The sequence below is a fragment of the Pongo abelii genome, chromosome 6 (assembly GCF_028885655.2).
Source record: "Pongo abelii isolate AG06213 chromosome 6, NHGRI_mPonAbe1-v2.0_pri, whole genome shotgun sequence".
NCBI classification, from domain to species: domain Eukaryota; kingdom Metazoa; phylum Chordata; class Mammalia; order Primates; family Hominidae; genus Pongo; species Pongo abelii.
In genome coordinates, this window is record NC_071991.2 from 124996365 (window position 1) to 125015931 (window position 19567).

General features: G+C 42.9%; 1 protein-coding gene across 7 annotated transcripts in view; it reads right to left on the minus strand.

The window, feature by feature from the left end:
- Positions 1 to 19567, minus strand: part of GCC1 (GRIP and coiled-coil domain containing 1) — a 104891-nt gene that overhangs the window by 51221 nt on the left and 34103 nt on the right. For 3 of the 7 annotated variants that reach the window (XR_008526826.1, XR_008526824.1, XR_008526820.1), the window contains one exon: positions 5297 to 5355. The exons of the other annotated variants lie outside the window; for them this stretch is intronic. The gene's annotated coding sequence lies outside the window, so the exon portion shown is untranslated. The remainder of the gene's footprint in view (positions 1 to 5296; positions 5356 to 19567) is intronic. 7 annotated transcript variants of the gene reach the window in all.

Below are 19567 nucleotides of genomic sequence, written 5' to 3' on the forward strand. Positions count from 1 at the left end.
CGACAATCACCCAAACTAGAACCTGCCCCTCTTTTGCACCACAGCAACAGTGAAGGGGGTAGTTCACTTTTAGGAACAGGAAGACAGCATATACTGTGACTTAGAACCAGTACATGAGATCACTATACATGAGTATATTGTGATGCTGCAAGGTTATGCCATGTGCAATGGTAACTTTGCCATTTCTTCCTTTACTATAATGGGCTTGATGCTCTAGAAAGGTGGGCTGGCAGGGAAACAGAGAGCTTCACTTACATGCTCATCCCTTAGATCCTGCGCCCCCCATTCTGGAGTCTGGACCTGGGACAGCTCTTCTCCCAATTCCCACCCACAACCTCCCCCATGTAGTTCAATCCTTTGAGCCAGGGTCCTCTATCCTGGCTGCACACCAGAATCCCCTGAGTAGCTCTGCAAAAATGCTGATGACTGGGCTTCCTCCCCAACCAATTAAATTTGATTCCCTGGGAGTGGGAGTGGGGCCCAGGCATTTATCAATTGTAAAAATTCCTCAAGTGATTCCAGTGTGTGGTTAGGGTTGAGCCTCCCTGCTCCAGGCTCTAGGAGTGTAAACCGAGGGGGAGCAGGGATAAGATCTGTCTGCTACCACTGTACCCACAGCACCTGGTACAGCGCCCACCTGTAGTAGGCCTCTGATATATATTTGGTAATTTTTTAAATGAGTGAATAATACAGAAATGATCAAAGACTGGGACCAAATACCACTTACTTTGTCTCTGCTGCTTGAAACTGAAGAATCAAATCAGGTGCAAGATAAACTGTAAGATAAGCCTACCTAAAACTAGACTGTCCCCACACCCTTCCTAATCTCCCAAAAAAGCTATTGGAGTTGAAAAGTCAAGAAATTCCTTATTGCATCAATGGGCATTTTTATTCCCATCATGTTACAAATGGATATTTGGCTCTGGGATAGTGAGAGTGTACCTCGTCTCCAGGTGAGTTAGCATCCAGAGCCCCTGGCGGCATCAGCCTCACCAGGGAGCTGGCTAGAAATGCAGATTGTCAGGCCCCATTCCAGACCAACTGAATTAGAATCTATTTTAACAAGAACCCCAGTCATCCACATGCTCACTAAAATTTGGGAAGCACCCATCCAAACCAAATGACTGAGAAGTGATCGTGGGAGAGAATCAGGTAGCTGTCCTGGGAGAGCAATGACCCCGCATCCCTCGCCCCAACCAAGCCTGTGAAGGAAAGAGACCCTCAATGAGGTTGGGGAAAGAGAAAGGGGTGGAGCCATACACAGAGGTCAAATCACAGCATTACTGGCCTTCACAAAATCCTGTGAGGCATCTTAGGACTTGAATCCTTAACCTTTCAAGTCTAAGCCTTGAGCTTGGAAGATTCATGAGCAAGCAAATGGACGCAGCAGAGAAGAAGAACCTGCAGATGCCGTGTCGTGTGTTTTTAATTTCCTGAAGGATTTGGGTGATGACAGGGCTAAGTATCATCCTGAGATGGACTGGAGAACGTGGCAGTGTCTCTGAATTACCCGGCAGCAGAGGCAAGCTCCCTGGAGTTGCTGTGGGAGGTAGGGTGGGTGGGCCTCCTCACTCCCTCCCCCACGTGGCCAGAGTTTTGTAACTCCCACATGACGTCCGCTGTGCTGGGCAGTCCCCTCACAGCACAAGGCCCCTTAGAAACCCTTGCTTGTCTCTGTCCCGTCCAGCATTTTAGTTAGCATTTCGGGATCCTCACTAGTGTTTACAATTGGGAGCTTATTATTTTCATCACTTACTTCTTTCTAAAAGCAGCCATTGCTGGAGTTTGACGATGAAAAGGGATGGCTATGGTCATTTTGTACATCAGGGGCACTTATACCTGCAAGGAAATAATTTATTTTTTGCAAATTCTAGATACCTGATTGTACTCCTTTATGCAATTTTCTCTAGATTCTAGTATTATCTATGCATCCCTTCCTGCAGAGACAATAGCTTATGTCCACCACAAGTTTATAGAGAACAGCTCCCAAACTAGGGTAAACATTGATGAAAGAGCTAAAACCTCAACAAACTTCATCCTAAGTCCCTCTCTGCCCTCAACCCTAACCTGAGTGTGGTGGCAGAGACACAGAAGCACCAGAATGGGCTCTCTCAGGTAGAAACTGTGCTGAAACAATTATGCTTTGCTCTTGATGAAATTGCTTAAACTATTTGCTGCTTTACAACATCATATACGGAAAACATTTTTCTTGCCTAGACATGGCTTGAGGCGGTTTTTGCATTCTGCATCAGGAGGAAATTGATTAATGTGAATGTTTTAGCTGTGGTTGTTGTTTGTGTATAAACTTTTGTTGAAACAAGTACGACAGAATAAATGACCTTTATGTAGACACCTATTAAGGCACTAAAAGGCTTGGCTACATTCATCTGAGACGCGTACACATAACCAGTAGAACAATAAGGGGATCAGCAGCTGCAAGGAGTTGAATTGAATTCTTCAACAATAGAAAAGTTTTTCAGACCCAAATACCAGCAATCAAAGAGAATTTTTGCAGATAATCCAAGAGAAAGAAAAAAAAAAATGCTAGCCAACTTTGCACCAGTTAGCATAAGGTTGCCATCTGAAACATGTCAGCTTAAGAGCAGACCATACCTCCATTCTTTTGCCCAACTGCAGTATTCAGAACTGTTTCCCCAAATAATCCCAGATGGCATGCCACAAAATTTCAATTCATTTTAAAAGCTTTCTTTGCTGTTATTATGTGATTGAAAGTGCAAAAGCAAGTTGCCATTCTCATGGCACTATTTGCATTGGCTATTATCCCCTAAAATCCCCTTTAAACAGCTACATTGTCAGCCCATAGGCCTCATTTAGAACTACAAAAAAGCCCAGATTAATTCGATCAAAGAAAGAGCCAAGTACAAAATGCACTTTTCAAACTGTATCAGAGTGGGTTCGCTTTACAGATCGCTTTGGGGCAAGAACCGCAGGGGAAAGAAAGTCCTGAAATAAAGCTTGGTTACGAAGCGAAATAACTAGGTTTGGCTCCCTGATTTATTTGAGCATCTCAAGGCGCAATCTCCAATTAAGAATTCTTCGAGGGAAATGTATTTAAATATAAATGCTGAAACAGATCCCCACAAATTGCAGCATCCCATTTGCTTTCAGCCACCACTCTCAGGGGCAGCTTGAAGCCCTGCCTGGGTAACCTGGTTAGTAGGAGGCATTTCTGAAATCTCACACTCTGAATCAAGCCAAAGTACTTTACACTTGTAAAAATGTCTATCTGACTTTTCTCAGCCCATCCCAGAGGAAATGTTTTACGTTACCACAAGAAAATAAATTGCTGGAAAACAATGATGACACCATTTCTTTCAGCAAAACAAAACATGCTAGGATTCAGGTCGAATTCCGCGATGATCCGGCGTGCTGCAAGCCCAGGTTCTCACAGGAACGCTGACCGGGCTGTCTGCTGGTCGCGTGGTGTGCTGTTTGTTTTAGTCTCACCTGGGGGTCTGAAGGTGGGGGAGAAGGTTGGGGTGAGCCAAGCTGGAGTTTGGATTTCTTAGGGACGCTCCATTAGTTTCCTAGGCAGGGTTTGCAGCGTCTGTCACCACTGAAGATGGTGCAGCGGCGCGCTGCAGCCGGCATGCTGCGCCGAAGCTGTACCCTTCAACGGCTGCTTTTGTGTGCTGAGAACATTTTACTGAGGAGGGAACGGCTGCACAAAGGTAGGGCTACAGGGCATGTGCAGCAAGATGTGCAATTGCCTCTTCAGGGACTGAGCAGGACCCAGAAAGCACTGAAAATAGGCAGCTCCAGAAAATATGAAAGTCATCTGCAGGAATGAGCAACCAGGGATGATTTTCGCCAGTTTTTTGGGCTCAATCTTTTGCACCAGAAGAAATGAACTCAAAATCCTGGACTGTCTGCTGCTCCCCAAACCCACTCTGGAAACAAAAGACCATGATGCTGCTCTAATCATCACACAAAATGTTTAGAAAGGGCGCTATTACAAGGGGCTCCAATCTTAATACCCTGATCCAAACTTCTTGGTCACATGCTTAGCTAGAAATTGACAGAGCTAATAAGATATTCAAATTGCACATAGGTGTTCACCACCCCCAGCCACCAAATCCTTCTAATCATCTTGAGAATTATCTAGAGAAAACAAATATGGATGCAAAACTCTGCAAACTGAAAATGTTACCCCACCTCCACCGCTGGAGTCAGGAAGGCAGGGAAAGAAGTCAGTGGTGAGCACATACACAGGAAAGAGAATATGGAATTGAATTGTTTTCAGCGATGGAAAATATTCAGTTTTCCCCAAATCTTCTAAATTATTTGCAGTCCTGATAGTCCTAACTATTAATTACAGCAATACAGTACAAAGAAAAAGAGTTCTGATTTTTTGAGAGCTGTATAAACTTTCTGAAATTCTGCAAACCTAAACCTGTCAAGCAAAGGTAGAAAGGCAACCACATGTGTTGATTCCTTAGGAGACAAACTATGTCACTGTGAGAAAATACACTCCAAGGAATTTATTTCTAGTGAGTTTCAGTAGAATGTTAACTGGTCAGAATGAGAATGTTTGCTGTGACTTTTTAAGTCTCACTGGAGCCCTAGATGAAAATACAATGATTTCCTTTTGATGATAAATATTTGTTTGATGATGAGTCAAGAATATTCTAAGCAAAATGAGAAAGGAAGATCAGCACCTTCCTCATTACCACCACTGCAGGCTTCACAGAGCAAGGTGATTCCACCAGCACTCATAAGGACATTGTTTAAGACAAATCTAAGCAGGTTTGTTTTTTGTTTTTTTTGTTGTTGTTGTTGTTTTCCATGGGAACGCGAGAATAAGAGAAAGGATGCCATGGTATATTGTAAAAGTCTTCTTAGGAGCTCTGAATTCTAGTCCTGGCTCTGCCTCTAAGTAACAGAATTGACCTTGAACTAGTCACTTTATCTCTAGTCCTTACTTTCCTCATCTATAAAATGAGAAAACTAAACTCGATGATTTCCAAGGACAGCCCCAAATATAACATCAAAGAATGATGAGGGCATTCCTCTGGAGAGTGCATATAATTGTAATATAATGGTTCTAGAATATGCTTCTTGTTTTGTGTGCTTTCTACATAACAGAAGCACCTTCCCGGCACAGTATGGAGATTTGAAGGTTTTCTCTTAGCCTCTTAGAGGCTCCAGTCTTCTCTATGCTACACAAATGAATTAACTTGAATGTGGTCAATTTAAAATTTTCAGCCATGTTAGTCACGACTAACTGAACCAACTGACCCAAAATCCGAATCCTCCTTAGGAAATCCTGCATTACCTATCAAGGCCACCAGCCTCCAACTGTTAGTCCTCTGGAAACAGCCTTTATGTCTTCTTCTGTCAAATGGAAAAACAGGACGCCATTAAAAAAAAAATTATTTGACAAATACATCTCTTGGGCATTTTGTATTTATAAAGAAGAAGTCTTTAGTTATAAATACTTCCATTACCAGTATCAGTATCCATGAACTTATTCAAGAAATATTTATTTATTCATTTATTTATTTTTGAGATGGAGTTTCACTCTTGTCACCCAGGCTGGAGTGCAATGGTACAGTCTTGGCTCACTGCGACCTCCGCCTCCTGGGTTCAAGCTATACTCTTGTCTCAGACTCCCGAGTAGCTGGGATTACAGGTGCGTGCCACCATGCCTGGCTAATTTTTGTATTTTTAGTAGAGATGGGGTTTCACCATGTTGGCCAGGCTGGTCTTGAACTGCTGATTCACCCATCCCAGCCTCCCAAAGTGCTGGGTGGCGTAAGTTACCACGCCCAGACAATAAATATTTATTATTGAGTGCCTAGTTTGTGCCAAGCACTCTTCTTATATTTATAGGTAAGTAAATATAAGAGCAAAAAAGAACGACAAGTTCTCTGCTATCACGGAGCTCATGCTCTAATGGGGGTGAGGCAAAGAAAATAAACAAGCAAAGATAAAATTAGAGATAGGGAGATGTGATAGATACCGGGTGGACTCTTTGAGATGACCTTTAGGCTAAGCTACGCATCACAAGAACCAGTCATGCACACATCGGGGAGAAGAGCATTCTGGGCAGAGGGAACAGCTAGTGCAAATGATATAAGATTTAAAAAGAAATTATTTAGGCAGATAGTGAGGGTATGGGAGTCCTCGGTAAGGTTTTCCTTTTAATGAAAAGCAGCCCCAAAATCATTGTCTTTTCTAACAAAGAGCAGCCTGTAAAATCGAACTGCAGACATAGACAAGCAAGCTGGAAGCCTGCATGGATGAATGCTAGCATTTGTGCCAATAGGAAAAGGCCACCTGGGATTAGGCATCTTCAAAATGGCAGCTCCACGTTCCCTTCTCTTTGCCAGCCACATGTACAGTAAGGAGCAGATAAGATGGCACTGACCAAGTGGAAAGCCCATTTGCATAATAAGATTAGGGTGGGATGGCCAGCCTTCCTTCATGCTGTGTAAACATCACACCTGGTCCAACCAATCTGTGGGTCCTATATAAATCAGACACCATCTCCTCAAGCCTGCCTATAAAATCTGGTGTGCAACTGCCTCGGGCCAGATTTCCCTTTTGGGCGCTGCTCTCTCTTGCACAAGAGAGAGCTGTTCTCCCTTCTCTTTCTTTTGCCTGTTAAACCTCTGCTCCTAAATTCACTCCTTGTGTGTGTCCGTGTCCTTAATCTTCTTGGCACAAGATGACAAACTGCAGGTATTTACGTATTTACCCCAGACAACGACGCCACTTCAGAAAGTCCTAAAAAAACAAACAAACAAATAAAAAGACAGAAATCCAGTGTGGCTAGAGAGGAAAGCAGGAATCAGACCCTGTCCATCACTCAATTTTCTGCTAACTACAGGAGGGAGCATATTAGAGAGTTTTAAGCAGGACAGTGACATAATCTACTTCAGTTGTTTTTTGTTTGTTTGTTTGTTTGTTTTTGAGACAGAGTCTGGCTCTGTCGCCCAGGCTGGAGTGCAGTGGCGCCATCTCGGCTCACTGCAAGCTCCGCCTCCCGGGTTCACGCCATTCTCCTGCCTCAGCCTCCCGAGTAGCTGGGACTACAGGCGCCTGACACCATGCCCAGCTAATTTTTTTTTTTTGTATTTTTAGTGGAGACAGGGTTTCACCGTGTTAGCCAGGATGGTCACGATCTCCTGACCTCGTGATCCGCCCACCTCAGCCTCCCAAAGTGCAGTGATTACAGGCGGAAGCCACCGCGCACGGCCTACTTCACATTTTTAGAACATTACTCCTGCTGCTATGTGAGGAATGGATTCCAGGCAGAGCAAGTGTAGAAGGAAGGAGAAGTATTGGGAAGTTACTGCAATAGTACAAGTAAAGGAATGTGGCTTTGTCTGGGAAGCAGTCATAAAGATGGAGAAAAGCAAATGGCATCAAGATATATCTTGGGAGAGTTGTTACTGGAGTAATGGGGGTAAGTGGGGGCGGGGGAGGTTGGATACCAGAAGAAAGGGAAGAACAAGTGTTAACTTGTAGATGTTGGAATTGAGCAACTCAATGGGGAAGAAGCAAGCCTGATGCAATGGGAGAAATAATGAGTTCCATTATGGCCATGTTAAGTTTGAGATGTCCTATTAAATGTCCATGGAGAGAGATTAAGTAGGCAGTTGGACACATGAGTTTGGAGTTTCAAGGACAAGTCAGGGTTGCAGAGGAGATTTGTGTATCATTAGAATAGGGTGAATGATTCTCACAGTCAATTCTAATTAAGACACTTCATCTTGGAGATAAATGCCACAGAAACCCTCTGATCCAATTCACCTAGGACCTGTAGTTGATTGATAAGCCAGACATCTCTTCTGTGCTGCTTCGAGGCTGTCAGTCTCACTTGAATCCAGGGATTTTGGTCACTTGCTTTGTACCCAGCTGCAAAACCAACAGCACTTACCTTCGTGCCCTTATCGCACATCTGTCACATCCAACACCCAAGTTTTCCAGGGATACTCCCTATTAATATACCAAAGACCTCCTGCTAAGGTAGCCCTGCTCAGCCCCCACCTAGTTACATTTGGGAAGTGCAAGGAAATTCATGCCCTGTGGTGTGCATCTTTGAGGTATGATGACAGCTGACAGAAAAATTCTTCTCCCTTCTACCTCCATATGTACTGCCCTGAAAAAAAAAAAATGATCCCACAAGATTGAGAAGTCTGTCATTCTCAAATACAAGTGGTGACCAGTTGAATAATAACATATTTGTCTTTTCTCATTCTCTTCTCCCACTCACTCCCACTTTTCCCTCACCCTTCTCCCCGTGATTGCATTCAAAAGGCAGCAATCCACTCAGGGGTGCAAGCTGCTCTGCCACCTTATCACTTAGCAGATCTACTGGTGCTGGAAGTATCTGGTATCTGTGGTGGATAAGAATAATTCACGAAGCATCTGGAAATCCTCAATAGGAGGGTTAGCTCGGGTTCTAAAGCAAGGCCACAGCTTCTGTGGCCAAGAGCTATTTTCCATTTGTAAAACAGCTGCTGGTATACCACTGAGACCTAGTAGAGATTGAGCACGTGACCTTGGGACACCAAATGACTATGCAACTGAAATTGCCCATCAAGCCAGATATGAGCAGACTTACAGAATCATGAGTTCAGGCAAGCACAGCAGCAATTCACTGTACGATGAAAATGGTATATTCAGGATTGGGCCTGAGCAAGTCCAGAAGTAATGAATAAATCACATGAATAGGTAGTCCAGATTCCCATTCACCTAACTCCATTGCAGTAACACCTCTTCCACAACTCACTTTCACAGCCTTGTAAAGGGTTTCCTAATACCAATTAACAGAGGAAGGAAAGAGCCATGATTTATATAATAGATGGGTCAATATAATACATTGGTGGTAAAATAAAATAAACTATGCTGCAGCCACATTATCCAGGAGCAGGCCTAAAGGACAGTGATAAGGAAAATTCTACCTGTAGGCATAGCTGTAAGCAGTATACTTGGTGATTCACTCTATATAGAATGGTCTGAAGTAAAGATATATATTGATTCCTAGGAAGTGGCAAAAAAAAAATGGTTTAATCATTTGGTCAGGGTCCTGAAAAAAACAAGATTACAAAGTTGGAAATAAGGAGGTCTGGGGAAGAGGCATGTGGCTGGACATATGGATATAGGTACTAAATGCCTAGATCTTTGTGTCCCACCAGAGAGCATCCCTCCTAGACAAGGCTCTCACCATCTGGATGAACAGGGTGACTTGTCTTATGAACATTTTTGGTCACCACGGTGCTGGTGCAATAGACCCATGCCATTTGGCTCATACATAGCCTCCATCCTTGTTGCCATGCCAAGGATGCACCCAGTAGCATAAATTGCTCCTCACTAAGGTCAGCATAGCTAATACCACTGCTGACTGTCCAACCTTCAAATAGCAGAGACTGACCCTGAGATATTGATATGGCACCACTCCTCAAGGAATTACACTTATATCACCTTCTACCTCAGATAGAGGCTGGGCGTGGTGGCTCACACCTGTAATCCCAGCACTTTGGGAGGCCGAGGCGGGTGGATCACAAGGTCAAGAGATCGAGACCATCCTGGCCAACATGGTGAAACCCCATCTCTATTAAAAGTATAAAAATTAGCTGGGCATGGTGGCAGGCACCTGTAGTCCCAGCTACTCCGGAGGCTGAGGCAGGAGAATCGCTTGAACCTGGGAGGCAGAGATTGCAGTGAGCCGAGATCACACCATTGCACTCCAGCCTGGGCAACAGAGCAAGATGCCATCTCAAAAAAAAAAAAAAGAGATCTTTTCAGGTTTGATAGCTGCTTTAGATTAGGTTTGCCTTTCCTCTCCATAATGCCTCCACCATCCAAGCCATCCAAGGTTTACATATGCCTATTCTGTTGACACTGTATCACACATAATATTGCCTGGTGTAAGGGACCCATTTTACATCAAAGGAAGGTGACAATGGACATGTGACCATGAGCTCCACTGTCTTACCACACACTTCATCGCCCTGAAACATCCAGGCTAATAAGACAGTGTAATAACCCGTTAGGACTCATTTAATGTGCTAGAATAACACTCTGCAAACTTACTGTGCTCTTTTCCAGTTTGTGATCTAGGCATTGAACCAGCAAGCATAGTACATGGTTCTGTGTCTCCAATAACTAGAATATCCAAGTCCAAGAACCAGTGAGTAGAAGAAGGATTAACTCTTTTCATCATAATTCCCAGTGATTCACATAATGTGTGCTTCCCATTCCCTAAGCCTTAGGCTCTGCTTGCACTAGGGTGCCTGGTCCTGGGTGGGGATACTTCCATCAGGGAACAGAGTAGGATTTCTACTGCCTTGAAGCCTCAACTCCTCCTTGTTCATTTTCATCTCTTCCAGTAGATCAACAGGCAGATGCATGAGTTTATTTCTAATTATTATGAAAAGCTAGGTGATGCTACACAATGGGATCAAGGAGTATGTCAGAAACCCCAGGGGACTCATTGGGTCATTTCCTGGTGCTTCCATGCCCAGTGATATCAGTAAATAGACCACTGAACAACCAGTGCCTGACCAAGCTAAGGCAACTAAGGACGAGGTCCCTCAAGGATGGTCTGGGTCACTCCACCAGCAAAGAAACCCAGACCAGTCAAAGTATTGGCCAAGGAAGAGGGAAATCTGGAATAAGTGGTAGAGGAGAGAGATGATGGGGCTGTAGTTCATTTTGCTCTCTCACTAAAAATCTTTTCAGAAACTGCAGCTGGCCACACTTTTGAAGATGACTCTGAATTATTGACCTTGTACTTCATTTCTCAGGGAAGACATAAAGACATCTTCACATCACAAAAATAAAGGCCACATATTATAGTGTGAAAGCCAGATATAATAGGGGGGGCAGAGCTGATTTGAGTGATGCAAGGGGAGAATTTTATCAATATCTCTTACGTGCCAGTTCAGATCTTGGCCTTCCCTCACCCCTGGGCCTTTGGCCGCTTGTTTCAGACATAGCTGCAACTGTAATGACCTCTGTGTGGCCTCTGACCAACTTCAGTCAAAGAAAACCTGGTAATATCTTGCCCCATGCCTGTGCTGCACACTCCTACCACTTGCCTCAGTGCATCCCTATTGACACCAAGATATGATACAAACAGACCCACTTAGTGCCCATTAGAGCCAGCTGCATGACTTTCAGGCCCTAGTACAAACTAAAAATGTGAAGTCATTTGTTCAAAAAGCAGGAAAAAGCTTTTTCCTTTCTTCCACAGTGTCTCTCTTGACCTCTCATGGTCTATTTTATTTTCTATTTAGTGTTGCACTCCCTGGAGCACAGGATGAGTGCAAACACTCCCAGGAGTCAAGGAACCCTCCCCATGACTGAGCACACACAACACAGCCCTCCCAATGCTGGAGTCCACATCCCCACAGAGGAAGAGGGCTGACGCAGTAGGAGTAAGGGAGCAGGCTGCTGAGAACGCACCCTCCTGAAAGGCAGGGAGAAGCAGGGGAGACAGGACTACCTGTGAGCCCAGGCTCCAACCCACCAGCGCATACTTTCTTGTCCCTCAGACTTCACTTACAAAACACATATTCAGAGATAAAATTATTAAGAATTTCAAAACAGTGACTGCAAAGCATTAAACCCCAAGAGTGGGACCTCTTCTGATCCCAGGGCCCCATATGACTGCACAGGCCAGCACCCATGAAGCTGGCACTGGTCCTCATGCATGCCCAACTGTGAGTGTAAGGGAATTAATGCCCCATGGAGTAAACTTTTAACCAATGGGAGATGGATGCCTGCAAGTAAATGCTTCTTTGTTCTTACTGTATGTACCATCCTAAGAAGCACTTATTTACATAGCCTCTTGGAAACTGTATTAGTCCATTTTCACACTGCTGTAAAGAACTTCCTTTAGACTCGGTAATTTATAAAGGAAAGAGGTTTAATTGACTCAAATTTCCACATGGATGAAAAGGCCTCAGGAAACTTACAATCATGGTAGACGGGGAAGCAGGCACCTTCTTCACAGGGCAGCAGGAAGGAGAGCAACAAAGGAGGAACTTCCAAACACTCAAAAAACCATCAGATCTTGTGAGAACTCACTATCACAAGAACAGTATGGGGAAAACTGCCTCGATGATCCAATTACCTCCCACCAGTTCCCTCTCTCTACACCTGGAGATTACAATTTAAGATGAGATTTGGGTGGGGACACAGGGCCAAACCATATCATTCTGCCCCTGTCCCCTCCCAAATCTCACCTCCATTTCACATTTCAAAAATCAATCATGCCTTCCCAACAGTCCTCCAAAGTTATAACTCATTCCAGAATTAACCCAAAACTCCAAGTCCAAAGTCTCATCCGAGACAAGGCAAGTCCCTTCAACCTATGAGCCTGTAAAATCAAAAGCAAGTTAGTTACTTCCAAGATACAATGGGGGTACAGGAATTGGATAAATGCTCCCATTCTAAATGGGAGAAATTGGCCAAAACAAAGGGGCTACAGGCCCCATGCAAGTATGAAATCAGTGGGGCAGTCATTAAATCTTAAAGCTCCAAAATAATCTCCTTTGAATCCATATTTCACATCCAGGGCATGCTGATTCAAAGGGTGGATTCCCACAGCCTTGGACAGCTCCACCCCTGTTGCTTCCTGTGACTTTTCAGGGTTCAGCCCCTGCAGCTGTTCTCACAGGATGGCATTGAGTGCCTGCAGCTTTTCCCGGTGCATGATGCAAGCTGTCCATGGATCTACCATTCTGCGATCTGAGGATGGTGGCCCTCTTCTCACAGCTCCACTAGGCAGTGCCCCAGTGGGGACTCTGTGTGGGGCTTCAAACCCACATTTTCCTTCAACACTGCCCTAGCAGAGGTTCTTCATGATGGCTCTGACCCTGAAGCAGACTTCCTGGACATCCAGGCATTTCCATACATCCTCTGAAATCTAGGTAGAGATTTCCAATCCTCAATTCTTGATTTCTGTGCACCTGTAGGCCCAACGCCACATGGAAGCCACCAAGGCTTGGGGCTTGCACCCTCTGATGCAATGGCCTGAGCTGTATCTTGGCCCCTTTTAGCCACATCTGGAGCTGGAGCATCTGGACCACAGGGCACCAAGTACTGAAGATACACACAGTGGCAGGGCCCTGGGCCTAGCCCATGAAACCATTTTTTCCTCCTAGGCCTCTGGGTCTGTGATGGGAGGGGCTCCCAGCAAGATTTTTGACATGCCCTGGAGAAATTTTCCCCATTATCTTGGTTATTAACATTTGTTTCCTTCTTACTTATACAAATTTCCACAGCCAGCTTGAATTTCTCCCCAGAAAATGGGTCTTTCTTTTCTATTGTATCATCAGGCTGAAAATTTTCCAAACTTTTATGCTCTGCTTCCCTTTTAAATGTAAGCTCCAGTTTCAGATCATCTCTCTCAAGTTCAAAGTTCAACAGATCTCTAGGGCAAGGGCAAAATGCCGCCAGTCTCTTTGCGAAAGCATAGCAAGACTGACCTTTGCTCTAGCTCCCAAGAAGTTCCTCATCTCCATCTGAGACCATCTCAGCCTGGACTTCATTGTCCATATACTATCAGCATTTTGGTCAAAATGATCAACAAGTCTCTAGGAAGCTCCAAACTCCCCCACATTTTCCTGTCTTCTTCTAAGCCCTCCAAGCTGTTCCAACATCTGCCTGTTACCCAGTTCCAAAGTCTCTTCCACATTTTCAAGTATCTTTATAGCAGTGCCCCACTCTCTGAGATACCAATTTACTGTATTAGTCTGTTCTCACACTGCTATAAAGAACTTCCCTGAGACTGGGTAATTTATAAACGAAAGAGGTTTAATTGACTCACAATTCCACATGGCTGGGGAGGCCTCAGGAAACTTACAATCATGGCAGAAGGGGAAGCAGGCACCTTCTTCACAAGGGGGCAGGAGAGAGAGCAATGAAGGAGGAACTTCCAAACACTTATAAAACCATCAGATCTCATGAGAACTCACTGTCATGAAAACAGTATGGGGAAAACTACCCTCATGATCCCATCACCTCCCACCAGGTTTCTCCCTCTACACCTGGGGATTACAATTCAGATTACAATTCAAGATGAGATTTGGCTGGGGACACAGAGCCAAACCACATCAGAAACAGTTGTACAAGATCAATAAATCAATCATGTGAATCTAAGTGCAGTCCAGAGCAATTCAGCATTCTCATGTTAGCTCTCCCTCCCCTTTTCTTCATTCTGTTTAAATAGGGTTCCTCATTAAAGTAATAGCACATAAGCCATTTTCATATGCTCTGCATTTTTATTATAGTAACCCAGGCTAAGCAATCAGTTAACTGAAAAAATAAGGAAGCAAAGAACACACCAGGCATATTTTAATTTAAACATTTTATTTTAACTTAGAATGTTAATTTAAAATGTTTAAGTATGCACTCATTTGCCAGCTTTCCAAAGGGGTTTTTTTAAAGATTGGATCCACTGATTAAAGTTCTATATTGTCTTTATTGACTAAATCATATCATTCTGCCCCTGGCCCCTCCCAAATCTCATCTCCATTTCACATTTCAAAAATCAATCATGCCTTCCCAACAGTCCACCGAAGTTTTAACTCATTCCAGCATTAACACATCATTTACAATTTATAGACAATTTATTTAAAGTAAAACAATAAATTAAAGTCTCTTTTTAAAGCAACTTGAATGTATAATTGCTTTAGATATAGATACATAGATATATCTAGATAGATAGATACATATTTATTCTGATATTTAACAGTGGCCCTACCAATCTCACTTGGTAGCTTTATTTTAATGAATACCTACATTAAGTTGTTACAAAGTATTTGATTTAGTTTTCATAGAAACAACTATTTTTTCAACTAAATTCTCATAGATGAATGTAGTATTTAGTTAAATTACACAATGACAATCAGAAATACAATACACATAATCAGTGTAAGAACAAATACAATTGCTTCCTATTAACATTCAGCTCTGCTGATAAAAACCAAAGGCTATGGTGTCCTAGATCAGTAGTTCCCCAAGTATGTCCCGAGACCAGCAGCATCAAAGTCCTGAGAACTTATCAGAAATGTCAAGTTCTCAGGCCCCACTCCAGACCCACAGAATCAGAAAATCTCGAGGTAATTCTGATGCACATGTAAATCGAGATCCACTGTCCTAGAGAACAGTTTAATAGCTGGGAGTACGCATGTGATGGCCATGATTAGCACACTTTACCAAGGAGATGGAGAGTCTGTTAATTTAACTAGTTTATTGAAGATCAGTTAAAAAAAACCACTGTGTTTTAGTTAGGATTAGGTTTGGTTCCATATAATTAAAAAGACTACAGTAGCTCATATGAATATAGTTAACACTGCTGAACTGTACACTTAAAATGGTTAAGATGGTAAATTTTATATTATTTTTACTACAAAAAATAAATTTAATAAAATTAAAAATTTTAATTAAAAAACAGTGGCTGAAACAAATTAGAAATTTATTTATCTTACATCAAAGAAATCCACAAGTAGACAGTCCATGATTTATAAGGCACTCCACTAAGTGACCAAGGACCCAGGAACCTTCCAGCTAACTCTCCACCATCCCTCATATGGGGCCTTCATCCTCATGGTCCAAAACAGCTACTAGAGCTTCATCCACTGCATCTACATCCCAGGAAAGAGAAGAGAGCAAAAGAAAAAACAGAGGTACCCCCTCCCTTAAAAAGAGGCTTCACAGAGATCCCATACAACACTTTGTTGCAATATCTCATTGTCTAGTAGTCACTTGGTAATGCAAAGGAGCATGGCAAATGCCTTCTGGCTTGAGGCAGCAGTATGCCCACTTAAATCCTGAGATGCTATTGCTAAGGGAGAAGAGGTGAATATATACTGGGAAACAATTAGCAGACTCTATCACATATTGTAATTGTAAAATTATACTGGCTGTTACCCAACTCTAAAATGAAGAACTCTCTCGTGTAAACATTTCTAGACATTGCTGTAGGAAAAATACACACAGATTCAGCTTTTTTAAAAATTCATTAGATTTTTTTTAAATGAAAGTAGGAAGAAAAATACCCTTTGCTGAGACCTGTTACATGCTGATCATTGTGCTTTGCATCTGTCCATCACTGACTGTCCATCACCAGGTTTGATGGGAAGTCTAACTTACTTTCTGTGATAAGTAGGATGGGATAGATTTGATGCAGTAAAAAGAAAACTCACTGGTTACTTGTTAGGAGAGAGATAAGAAGGAAGGGGAATCTTCCCCAGGGTCCCTGTCTTAGTTTAGGCTGCAATAACAGAATACCATAGCCTAGGTGGCTTAAACAACAAACATGTATTGCTCACAATTCTGGAAGCTAGAAGTGCAAGATCAAGGTGCCAGCAGATCTAATGTCTGGTGAGGGCTCTCTTCCTGGTTTAGAGATGGCTGACTTCTTGTTGTATCCCCACATGGCAGGGAGAAAGGTGGGGGGTTGAAGAAGCCAGGTGTCTTGTGACTCTTCTTATAAGGGCACTACTCCCATTCATGAAGGCTCCACCCTCATGACCTAATTACCTCCTAAAGGCTCTACCTCCTCATACCATCATATTGAGTGTTAGGATTTCAACATATGAATTTAAGGTGGGGAAACACAAACATTTAGTCCATAACAGTTCTTACAAGTCAAAGCAAAAGATATAACCATGCCTAACTTCAGGCAGGTGACCAAGTGCCCAAGGAGAACCGGAAACATTGATGACTAGTAGCCCAGGCTCATTGAGGCCAGAAACAATGTCTTACTAACTTGGTATCTATCATCTATCCCACATCTGCACAGATCTGAGGATTCCAGTAAATGTTGAATTGTTTGCTCAATGGAAGTGTAAAAATCCTCTCAAATTATCTTATCAAATCAATCATCTTTCTAGGACTACCCTCCAACCCCACCAAAATTAGCTTATGCAACATTTATTTCTAGAATTCATCCAGGCAGTGAAAAAATTAAAACTTGCTGAAAATTAGATTCTGCCCAACTCCATCACCTGCTACCATCCGGGGGAGGACTTTCCAAAACAGACCAAGCACCAGCCCTCTAGTGGAAGAAACACTTATTTTGGCTTTTGTGCTGCAGTCCAATTTGATGTGTCGAAATTCTGTCTTTCATCTGCCCTTCTACAAAACAGTAATAACAAATGTTGTTATGGGAATTAAATTGTTCAGATGATTAGGTTATATAGCAGGATAATCACTTTCACTTTAATGAAGAATAAAGTATACAACACTGCTGGCATTGTTATTAGAGATTGTCAAATAAATAATTTAAGATGCGCTGTTTATGTAAGTCCCTAATTACTTCTGGGATTTGTACAGTAAGGTAGAGTTAATGGTCTTTTCTGTCATTTCCCTTCTACTTGCATAAAATAAATAAGGCGCTCTGTTAAAGAAAAACGGGTAACTAAATCACGATGAGTCAAAACCCACCTAATTAAGACATGAATGCCAGAATTGAGCCCAAAGCTGCTCATGGGGACACTTCAAATCATTACTGGATATCTCAAAAACAAACTGTGCTTAATATACCAGAGGAAGTAGCCAGTGTTATCCATCTGAGTATCTTCATCAGTACATTCCCGAGCCTCTAATGTCAGAACCTCAACATATTTAGCAATGAAATGCTGGAATTAGATAACTTTACACCATATTTGGAAATAAATTGTATTATGTGGGTTTCCATCCAGTTACAGGAAAAAGGGGTCTTGATCCAGACCCTAAGAGAGGGTTCTTGGATCTCACACAGGAAGAAATTCAAGGCGAGTTTCAGAGCACAGTGAAAGAAGCAAATTTATTAGAAACTACTCCATTGCAGAGTAGGGCATCTCCAGAAAGCAGGCCAAGGAACACATCATCTCTGTTTTAAGTTTTTCTTATATGGGGGTCTTGTCTATGTAAAGACTAAACTAAGCTGTGACTACATGCAGGTGAGCAGAGAGCATAACAAAATGTATTATTACATTGATTTAAAGAAAACTATCTTTGACATTTCACTGGGTGAGTACATCAAAGCATAAATATAATTATCTTGAAAGCATATATTGTTATGGGTATTAGGACATCTGGACTTTCTGTTGTAGGAATGTGTCCTTGTAGGTTTTCTCAACTATAAACATCTTAGGACCGTTGGTGATGACTGGCAAGGAATGTGTCTTGCTAGTTTCAAGATGACCCTGAACCTAAAATCTTGTCATTCTGGCTCTCCTAGGCTCTTGCTTCCCTAATGATCCCACCACTCAACTCTCCAGTTCAATTCTGGATCCATAAACACTCTAAAAAGAAAAACTGGGCTGGGCACAGTGGCTCACGCCTGTAATCCCAGCACTTTGGGAGGCCGAGGTGGGTGGATCACGAGGTCAGGAGATCGAGACCATCCTGGCTAACACGGTGAAACCCCGTCTCTACTAAAAATACAAAAAATTAGCCAGGTGTGGTGGTGGGCACCTGTATGTAGTCCCAGCTACTCGAGAGGCTGAGGCAGGAGAATGGCGTGAACCTGGGAGGCGGAGCTTGCAGTGAGCCGAGATCACACCACTGCACTCCAGCCTGGGCGACAGAGCGAGACTCCATCTCAAAAAAAAAAGAAAAAAGAAAAATTCGTCCTCGGAGCATTGTAGGCTTTTTATCTTTCTTATGATTTCCTGAATGTGTTTGCTGGTCTGGACTGTGATGCAAGAGGGTGGAGAGAGAAGTGTGGTGGCCTTGAGGCACAGGACTCAGGATAATGGATCAGATAAGAGGTTCTAGTTTCATCCATCAGCTGGTATGTACCAAAAGCAAGGCTAGGAATGTGTCATTACAGACAGGATCAGTAGAACCTAGCTGCAGGGTTGAGGAGGGGACAGGAAAAGACTGCTTTTTCATCAGAAGACTTCAAAGGGCTCAGCCTGGCCTGAGGGTGAAACAAGGTGGCCAAAAAGAGTGGCTCCTACTTCAGGTCTGAGAATCAAAAAGGAGAGAGATGAAAGGATCTGGAAGGAGCTGTGAAATGTGTTACAATTTGACCTCAATTTCCTTAACTGTGTATATTTTGTGTCCTAAAATCCCCTTGTATCATATTGAAAGTTTGTACAGAAAACTAGATCAACCATTGTGGAAGACAGTGTGGCGATTCCTCAAAGAACTAGAAATACCATTTGACCCAGCCATCCCATTACTGGGCATATACCCAAAGGATTATAAATTATGCTGCTATAAAGACACATCCACACATATGCTTACTGTGGCACTATTCACAATAGCAAAGACTTGGAACCAACCCAAATGTCCATCAATGATAGACTGGATTAAGAAAACGTGGCACATATACACCATGGAATACTATGCAGCCATAAAAAAGGATGAGTTCATGTCCTTTGTAGGGACATGGATGAAGCTGGAAACCATCATTCTCAGCAAACTATCACAAGGACAGAAAACCAAACACCGCATGTTGTCACTCATAGGTGGGAATTGAACAATGAGAACACTTGGACACAGGGTGGGGAACATCACACACCGGGGCCTGCTGTGGGATGGGGGGAGGGGGGAGGGACAGCATTAGGAGATATACCTAATGTAAATGACG